Raw genomic sequence first — 10,319 nt, forward strand, 5'->3', positions numbered from 1 at the left:
ATTGCAGTGTTATAATCTAACAGATTGGTGGGTAAATTATAAACTACATTGAAACAAATTGTGACATGTTATAATTTTTTATACATTCATTCAGTACCAAGTTTTTGAGCTCTTTAATAAACATTAATAATAGGCTTTTAAGGTTTCTGAAAGTATCACGCCAGGTCACATTGGTAGAGTAACACGAAACATTATTAAATCTGTACTTTTTGACTATGGAATCTCCTTGATAAATTCCAATATTCTCGCTCCAAAAACCTCTCTCTTGTATTTGAACGGGTTTTATTCAAATCTGCAAGTTTGAAGGCCATTTGACTCATTTTGAAGGGATTTCACTAATTCAATTGCCTTCAACTAAAATTGGTAGAGATATTCGTGTGTGATAAGGTGCAAAACAGAATAGTGAAAATATGGGTTTATACGTGGCTAGCTGACCTGTTTCATCTTGTTAATGTTTGCATCTAAATATGGGGTTTTCACTTTCCTCCATGTTAGATGTGCAATCAGGGAAGGTGGTCATGTTGGCTTTCACATTGATGATAGTTACTTTTTTTTTGTTGGAACATTATTTGGCACCAAGCATGTGATCTATATGCAAGCATTGTTGATCTCAACTAGACGTGGTGGTTAAGTATTTTAGAGTTGATGTGCTAAAGATACTTGTAGAAGGAATGGATGTTTGCCCATTGAATTACATTGATTATGTTCCTTGTCATGATTTAAAGTATATCAGCACTCTGAAAATTTTGAATTATTCTCGAAGAGTGAATTTCTAAAGAAATTTGTCCTCTCCACTTGAGGAACAACCTTTCTGTTTAATACCTCCTCCCAAAGAATACAAGATCCCAATAAAATGGCCAATTAGTAAAGATTATGTGTGGCGAAGCAATATGAACCACTCACATCTAGTAGAAAGCCAAAGGTGGGCAAAATTGGGTGCATAAGCAGGGTAAACTATGGTGGTTCCCAGGTGGTGGTACTCATTTCAAGCATGGAGCTTCAGAGTACATCCAAAGGTTGGGAAACATGATAACTAATGGAATAGGGGATTTACGAGCCGCATGAGTGGTGCAAGTTCTTGATGTTGGTTGTGGTTTTGCAAGTTTTTCAGCTTATCTACTTCCACTGGGTATACAGACAATGTCATTTGCTCCAAAGCATGGGCATGAGAATCATATTCAATTTTCTCTTGAACGAGGAATTGGTGCCATGATTACAGTTCTTGGTACAACACAACTAACTTATCCAAGCAATTCATTTGAAATGGTCCATTATTCACGTTGTCGTGTCGATTGGCATGAAAATGATGGTGTTCTGCTAAAAGAAGTGGATCACCTTTTGAGAGCTAGTGGTTACTTTGTTTATTTTGCACCTCCTACTTATGGAAGGATAAAGATTATCTCCATCAATAGGAGAAGTTGATGTCTGACAACTTCAACGTGTGGGAATATTATTGCTCGTCAAGTTCAAATAGCAATTTGGTTCAAGCCAAGAGATAAGGCATGCCAACTAGAGAAAGAAAAATACAAAAGCTTGGTTTTATGTGATCAGGCACATGATCCAGAACAATCATGGAAGAAACCATTACAGAATTGTCTAACTTTAAGTCTAGAAGCAGAGAACAATTGCCAACTTCCTCCATTACTGGAGTATTTATCAATCTTCCCTAAATGACATGAGAAAATAGGGATCATTGCTGAAAATTTTAGTATAGACACAACATTTTGGTAGAGGGAAGTCAATGAATATTGGACACTTATGAATGTTAGTAAATATGATATTCGAAATGTAATGGATATGATCTCTTTCTATGGCAGATTTGTTGTTGCTTTAAGCACAAAACCAGTTTGGGTGATGAATATAATCCCCCCAAGATCAAAGAATAGTTTACCTGCTATCTATGATAGAGGCTTGATTGGATTTTTTTCATGATTAATGTAATCCATTTTCTACTTATCCACATACATATGATTTGGTTCATGCATTCCGATTGTTTTCATACTACAGAGGTGATGGTAGAGGTTTCCAAATAGAAGACATTATACTGGAGGTGGATCACATTCTTCACCCACTAGGATTTTTCATCATCCGAGATGACTTAACCATAATCTCAAAAGTGGCAGATATTGCACCCAAGTTTCTCTGCGATGCAAAAGTATATAATTTGGAAGGTGTTGGAAACCGAGGAGAGCAACTGCTAATTTTCCAAAAGGTGTTGGAATCTGTCCTTCAGCAGGGTATGAATGCCAACGCTGATAGAACTTGTCCGTGAGATATTAATGCCAACACATATACTAATGACATTTTCAAATAAATATGGCCCGTCAAAAATACGTTTTTAAAATTTAAAAGCACATCATGAATTAAGGTTACATAAAAAATTTAAACGTAATTAACGACCAAAATGCCCTATGACGGGAATTTTTCTCATCAAATTCTAACCTTGATCACGGGGGGTGGGGTAAAGGAACGAATGGTCGTGGACCGAGGACAAGTTTAACTTCTTATAATTCATAAATGTGTGTGTCATCATTATTCCAATGAATTCAACTGAAAAAATGAGTTAATGATGCATAAGGATCCAAAAAAAATTAGTTAATGATATGCAAGGATCCAAATTTTTACTTTGGCCACATAGGGTTATTAACTTTTTTCCTATATACAAGAAAACTCTTAATTACTCTTAATTAATTAAAGTTAATTTTAAATCTTACTTTAAAATGAATTTTGAGATTTTACTTTAATTAAACCCAATCATACGGGTTTAGTATGGAGAGATGTTGTAAGATGTTGCAATGATTAATATTTTATATTTTGACTAACTGAAAATAAAACTAGCACAATCACATTAAAAATATTAATGTGGTTGATATAGCTGAAGGCTTTATTTGTATCTGCCATTGATAAATATGTAACAATAAGAATAATAATACAAAAGAAAACTATTGCAATAAAAATATTATTATTATCATTATAAATAATAATAATTATTTCTTTATAATAATTATTTAATACTAATTGTGATTTATTCAATTAAATAATAATTATTTAATTTTAAATAATCTATTATAAATATGAACCCTAAGAATATGAACCCTTATATTAATAAAACCTAAGGATTGATATTATAAACCCAAGGGAATAATAAATCCAAGGGGTTAATACTAAAACCCCAAAAGATTATAAACCCAAGGGAACAATATTAAGCTGAGCGATAATAAACCCAAGGGATTAATACTAAAAAACCTAGGGTTTATATTCCCTTGGGTTTATAATATCAATCCCTTGGGTATATTAATCTAATGATTCATATTCCTAGGGTATAATATTATTCATAGGTTTATAATATTAATCCTTTAGGTTCAATATAAATCATGGTCATCCAATGATTTATATATCTTGGATTTATAATATTAGTCCCTTGGGTTTAATAATATTAGTCCCTTGGGTTTATAATACCTTGGGATTTTAGTATTAACCTTTGGGTTTATAATATCAATCCCTTGGGTTTATAAATGTAAGGGTTCATATTCCTAGGGTTTAATACTAAAACCCCAAGGGATTATAAACCCAAGGCAATAATATTAACCCAAGGGATAATAAACTCAAGGGATTAATACTAAAAACCCAAGGAATTATAAACCTAAGGGAATAATATTAAACCCTAGGTATTAATATTATAAACCCAAGGTATATAAATGCTTGGGTTTATATTTCCTTGAGTTTATAATTCCTTGGGTTTTTAGAATAATATTAACCCTAGGGAATGTTGGAAAATTAGAAAGACAATAATTTTTTTTATCGATCTTGATAATTACTTGTGATGTTTCTTATTATTAACATTCTTTATATCTTCTTTCTTTAGTTCATCAAGCAATTACCAAATGAAGCATCACATAAAACAATGTACATAAGATGTAGGCACATGGCAGGGAAAATCCCCCATTGAGGGGAAAACCCAGTCAAAGTAATTCTTCCTTTCAATAGAATTCTTTGAGACTCTTCACCCTAGACCCAGACCAGACCTTCCCTCCACACCAAGAAAGCCTCCAGAAGATTGAACTCTTCCCAACAACTTCGACTATGCAACAACTTGCAGCAGTTAACAACTTCCAACAATAATCTGACTTGGAAGACTTTGATCTCCCAATCTAGAGCATGAAATAGAGAGAGACCACCACCAAAATTTCTATTTCCCTTGACTCCTTAGACTCCCCCAAACTTGCATTCACTTCGGCTTTTCGACAACAAATTTTCACAACTACCCACTTCGCACTTCTACCCAACAATAGGATTTTCGCACTTCTGCCCAGTAGAGAGAATTCGAACTTGATGAGAAGAAATGCTCCAAATGAATTCAATATCATTCCTTTTATAGGCTTCTTGTGGGGTCAGATAGAGTCTTAGGCATACTTGAACTTCCCTTAGGCTGACATGGTGCGGAGATTCCATAATTCGTATTTGACTCAATACTTAACCTTTTTACATGATTCAAAAGCCCAAGAAGTGTCTCTTTAAATTTACATTAATTCTGTAGACTCAAAATAAATCTTAGAATTCCTTAATGGGGACTTTGACCTAAAACATGGTGACCCAAGCAAGAAACCCATGCTTTAATAAGTCATAATAATAATAATAATAATAATAATTTTCTTTATTCTTTTAACAAGTACATTACATAATGAATCAAGTACATTATTGAAGACCGAACATAGTTACTTTTTCCAACACTCCCTCTTAAGTAGGGAGGTATTCATAATGTACATATACAATGGAAGATATTAAACTATATGAACTATGAAGAACTTTAGGCATCGCAATGCCATGGGCTAGATTCTTGACCAGGGAAATCTATCTAACTAGTCACTCAACAATTTAGGCACCGTAATTGCATGGACTAGATTCCTGACCAGGGTAATCTATCCAAGTGGGACTAAGGTGGACTCAAGCTTTCAGCCCCTCTAGATATCATGAGGCTTACTTGCTAATCACCAACCCAAAATCCAAGTGCGTGGTAAAGCTCAATGATCAACACCACCTTTCCAACTTCAGGACCCAGAGATCAACACAAAGTGTCAACCATATGTCTGCCTAGGAAATGCTTCACTCGCAGAGCCTCAACATCCCTTGATCCAGCAGATCAAGAATGTCCAATCTCTCCCAATCAAACTGATTGGTAACCAGCATCCTATCAAATCCTTCGAGAGATTCACCTGTACAAACACAACCCCAATCAATAATATACTTTCGAATGTACATAAAAAAATGAAAACCTCAGGGGACTTTCAAACAACAGATGCTGCTTCACAACTTTTCATAGTAGGACTATCAATTGAATCTTTGACAGAAGATTCCTCAATCATATGTTTTCCTTCCTACTTTTCATGCAACAACATATTATTCAATCAGATCCTACTTTCCTTCTTTCAGCAGCACTTCAAAATGCATTCTCTAATTTCCTTTTCCTGTTCATGGCCTTCACTCAGACTTACGACTGTTAGTCCTGGTCTAGTGCATGACACATGAAGCATAGAAGCATAACTATCACTTCCTCTTAACCAGGAAGCACCTCTTTATCCAGACTCCCTCTTAATCTTAGGGAGATCTCTTCTATTCATGCTTCCTCTGGGAGATCAACTTCTTCTTTTCGACATCGGAGAATCTTTTGTGGCTTCCAACCATTTCATCAGAGTTATCATCTACCTCATCATTATTACCACATCGATGAACATATTCACCAAGTTGAAGATTGTGTACCTGCACAACTTCAATAGAAAGTACAACCAAATCTATAGAAGCATGATGTTAGCCATATCAAAATCATGGAAGCATTTCAACTTTATACATATCAGATACCCAAACTCAATTACAAACAAGAGACATATACTCTTCAACATCTTTCTAGGGACTTTGTTATACACCCTAGACTACTTCATAACAACATTCGTTCCATCTAGGGTTTCAATGTGACTTCCAAAGGTATGACATACTACTACATCATATAGAAAACACTAGAAACAATTCAAAATACATATAGATCTAGAAAGCATCTAACAACCTTTCAAAATACATATGTTATATTTCTCATTAGAGATTCATACAAATCCTAGATTTCATACAAAATCAATCAAAGTTAATCACAGCTTAGTCATTAACCTGACCAACTTCCACTAGGCCTAGTTCTAACCCATAGATTTTCAATCAACCATCAAACAATCAATAACATGACCAACTAACACTAGGGTTAGTTTGCAAACCCTATATTTCTGAGCAATCATCAATCTTAACCAAAAATTCAAAATTCAACAAATCTCTCAGACATCTCAAGTTTACATCAAAGATTTCTACTTCTACTAAGGTTCAACTCCAAAACCCTAGAATTCAAACTTTATATAGATCTCAAATTATCATATTCCAGAGATTTTACTTTGACTAAGGTTTAATTTCAAAAACCTTAAAATTCCATTTTCACAATCTCAACAATCATTACATACATAGGTCGTAGATTGTTACACTTCACACTAGACAATGTCACTACTAGGGATTAGCTGCTAAACCCTATATTTTCATATATCATCATCTTAGAATCTTAGACAAGGACTTCCTTTAAATCCTAAAACTCATGACCATCAATGACTAGGTCAACACATATCTAGGAATTCATAAGCATATAATATGTCCAACAACATTAATACATCTTGACCTAGACCAACCTAGGATTTCAACCAAAAGGAAATATCTATATATGCCTAGATTTCATCATCATGCAAATATATTTCATATAATGTGTTAGTCAAACCCAAATTCACAACAATATCAAACAAGAGTTAAACACACAATCAATTTGATTACACTAGGGTTTTATTAGCAACCACACACATACCAAGTAAATCAATTCTAAGACAATATAAGGGTCTTTCTCACACATTCCACCAAACCCTAATGAGCTAGGGTTCCAATGTGGAAACATATATTCCACCAAACCTTAATTTTCTATGGTTCCAATGTAGAAACATATCAATCCCTATATTACCAAAACTTCAAAGGTTCTGGGATTTTAGACCTTATCATTAAATCCTAACAAGTTAGGATTTTCCGATCACACCAAAATCCCAAACATGAAATTATCAATAAATCTTCAACTAGAATTTCACAATATCCCTAATGAGCTTAGGGTTTTAGACATTCACAATAGCATACCCTTCTGTTAGGGTTTTCCAGAACGTGTCTAGGGTTCTACATAGTCTATCAAGTATAAGAGTGGGGGTCGGTAGATTTACCAAGAGATGAATTACCCAAAAAAGAATCAGTAAGATTCAATACATCTAGTCATAAAGAAATTTAGTAATATATCATCAAATGAATAATCCTTTTAATCAAAGTATTCAAAGCATACCTTTGTTTCTTGACTAACCTTGTCTTGAGAGATCCTCCTTCTTATAGATGTTTTCCCTAACCAAGGCAACATAGGGAGAAAGGTGATTAGTATAATTAATATAATCAAACTAAATAAGTACATGAACCCAAAACTAACAAGACATGAGATACTTATCACTGAGAGTTGTTGGGAGCTCCCTCCAAAGCTTGAGGGAATCCCAAAAACTTAAAGCAATACAAAAATGTCTTTTCCAAAGATATGTTAAAAACTATAAATTATAAAACATCTAAAACAAGTTATGTAAAGCAAATGACTTAATAGTGTAAGTCCCTAATGTCAGGATCTTCGGGCTTGACTTTCTTTGAGTCTCCTTCTTCAATAAAGTTGGCTTGATCTCTTCTTCTCTTCTTATTCTTTGAATTCTCGAGACAACCACTTTTGTAGTGACCTTTCCTATGACATTGATAACACTTTATCTTAGACATGTCAACTTTCTTCCTCGGTCCCTTCGATCTCTCAAGCATGATCGAGGTTAGCTATGAATGGGACAAGATTTTCTTTTATCCCTTCTACCATCAGAGTCATAACCATTCTCTTTTTCAACATCACTAACTTCTTCTATAGGCTTCTTTAAATTTCCTTATACCAAGTCTAACACCTTGCGCTTCTCAAGGATTAGGTCAATCCTCTTCTTCTAGGATTTGAATTTAGATGCTACTTCATGTTTGTTCTCACCCTTGATTGAGTTAGGCATACTCCTTGAATATAATAGACTTCTTCCATGAGATAGTACCTATGAATGGATGAGCCTTTTTCTTCTTTCTTCACCAAAGCTCTAAAACCATGTTGGAAAATCAGAAAGGCAGTAAATATTTTCTCGATCTTGATAATTACTTGTGATGTTTCTTATTATTACGATTCTTTATATCTTCTTTCTTTAGTTCATCAAGCAATTACCAAAAGCAACAACACATAAAACAATGGACACAAGATGTAGGCACATGACAGGGGAAACCCCCCTCGAGGGGAAAACCCAGTCAAAGTAATTCTTCCTTTCAATAGTATTCTTTGAGACTCTTCACCCTAGACCAAGACTAGACCTTCCCTCCACACTAAGTCAGCGTCAAGAAGATTGACCTCTTCCTAGCAACTTTGGCTATGCAACAACTTACAGCAGCTAACAACTTTTGCCAATAGTCCAAATTGGAAGACTTCAATCTCCCAATATAGAGCATGAAACATAGAGAGACCATCACCAAAATTTTGTTTTCCCTTGACTCCTTAGACTCCCCCAAACTCGCATTCACTTCATCTTCCCAGCAATAGACTTCCCAGCTACCCACTTCTCACTTCTACCCAGCAATAGGATTTTCTCACTTCTACCAAGCAAAGAGAATTCGAACTTGATGAGAAGTAATGCTCCAAATGAATTCAATGTCCTTCCTTTTATAGGCTTCTTGTGGGGTCAAATAGGGTCTTAGGCCGACTTGAACTTCCCTTAGGCCAACATGGTGTGGAGGTTCCATAATTCATATTCGACTCAATACTTAACCTTTTTACATGATTCAAAAGCCCAAGAAGGGTTTGTTTAAATGTACAATTTTTCTATAGACTCATAATAAATCTTAAGGGTCGTTAATGGGGACTTTGACCTAAAGCATGGTGACCCATGCATGAAACCCATGCTTTAATAAGTCACAATAATAATAATAATAATAATATTTTTCTTTATTATTTTGACAATTACATTACATAATGACTCAAGTACACTATTGAAGACCAAACATAGTTACTATTTTCAACGGGGAATAATATTAAACCTTAGGGGTTAATAAATCCAAGGAACTGATATTATAAACCCAAGGGAATATGAACCCTCAGATTAATAAACCCAAGGAATTGATATTATAAACCCAAGAGAATAATAAAGCTAAGGGGTTAATACTAAAACTCTAAGGGATTATAAACCCAAGGGAATAATATTAATTGAAGGGATAATAAACCCAAGGGATTAGTACTAAAAATCCTAGTGTTTATATTCCCTTGGGCTTTTAGTATTAATCCCTTGGGTTTATAATATCACCCCTTGGATTTATAATATTAGTCTCCTATGTTTATAAACCCTATGATTAATATTATACTTAAGGGAATAATAAACCCAAGGGATTACTTCTAAAAACCCAAGGGAATATAAAATCTAGGGTTTTTAGTATTAATCCCTTGGGTTAATATTATTCCCTTGGGTTTATAATCCGTTGGGGTTTTAGTATTAACCCCTTGGGTATATTAAATTCACTTGAGTTTGTAATATCAATCCCTTGGGTTTATTAATATAAGGGTTCATATTCCCACGATATAATATTATCCATAGGGTTTGTAATTAGTATTAATTCCTATGGTTTAATATTATTCCCTAGGGTTTATAAATCCTTGGGCTTTTAGTATTAAACCCAATGGATTATAAACCAAAAGGAGTAAAATTAAACCGAAGGAATTAATATTATAAAACCAAGGTATATAAACCCTCGAATAAAGAGGGTTGACTGTGGTCAACCATGGTCCAACGTTGCATTGTGACAATGACTGTCTCAAAATAAAAATCAACCATGGTCAACCATGGTCCAACATTGCATTATGACATCGACTGTCTCAAAATAAAAATCAACCATGGTCAACCATGTTTATTTTAGGGTTTATATTATTTATCTTAGGGTTTATATACATTGGGTTTATAATATTAATCCCTAGGTTTTAATATTATTCCCTTGGGTTTATAATTCCTTGCGTGTTTAGTATTAATCCCTTGGGTTTATTATCCCTTCGGTTAATACCATTCCCTTGGGGTTTTGGTATTAAACCCTAGGAATATGAACCCTTAGATTAACATACCTAATGGATTGATATTATAAACCCAAGGGAATAATAAATCAAATGGGTTAAT

The 10,319-nt window shown here is 34.1% G+C and overlaps 1 pseudogene; it reads left to right on the forward strand.

The window, feature by feature from the left end:
- The first annotated feature begins 467 nt into the window (after positions 1–467).
- On the forward strand, positions 468–2,272 carry LOC149250049 (putative methyltransferase PMT7 pseudogene; annotated as a pseudogene).
- Positions 2,273–10,319: the final 8,047 nt, after the last annotated feature.

This window comes from Pinus tabuliformis, chromosome 7 (genome assembly GCF_031772625.1).
Source record: "Pinus tabuliformis cultivar Carrire ecotype Pingquan chromosome 7, CPIR1, whole genome shotgun sequence".
NCBI classification, from domain to species: domain Eukaryota; kingdom Viridiplantae; phylum Streptophyta; class Pinopsida; order Pinales; family Pinaceae; genus Pinus; species Pinus tabuliformis.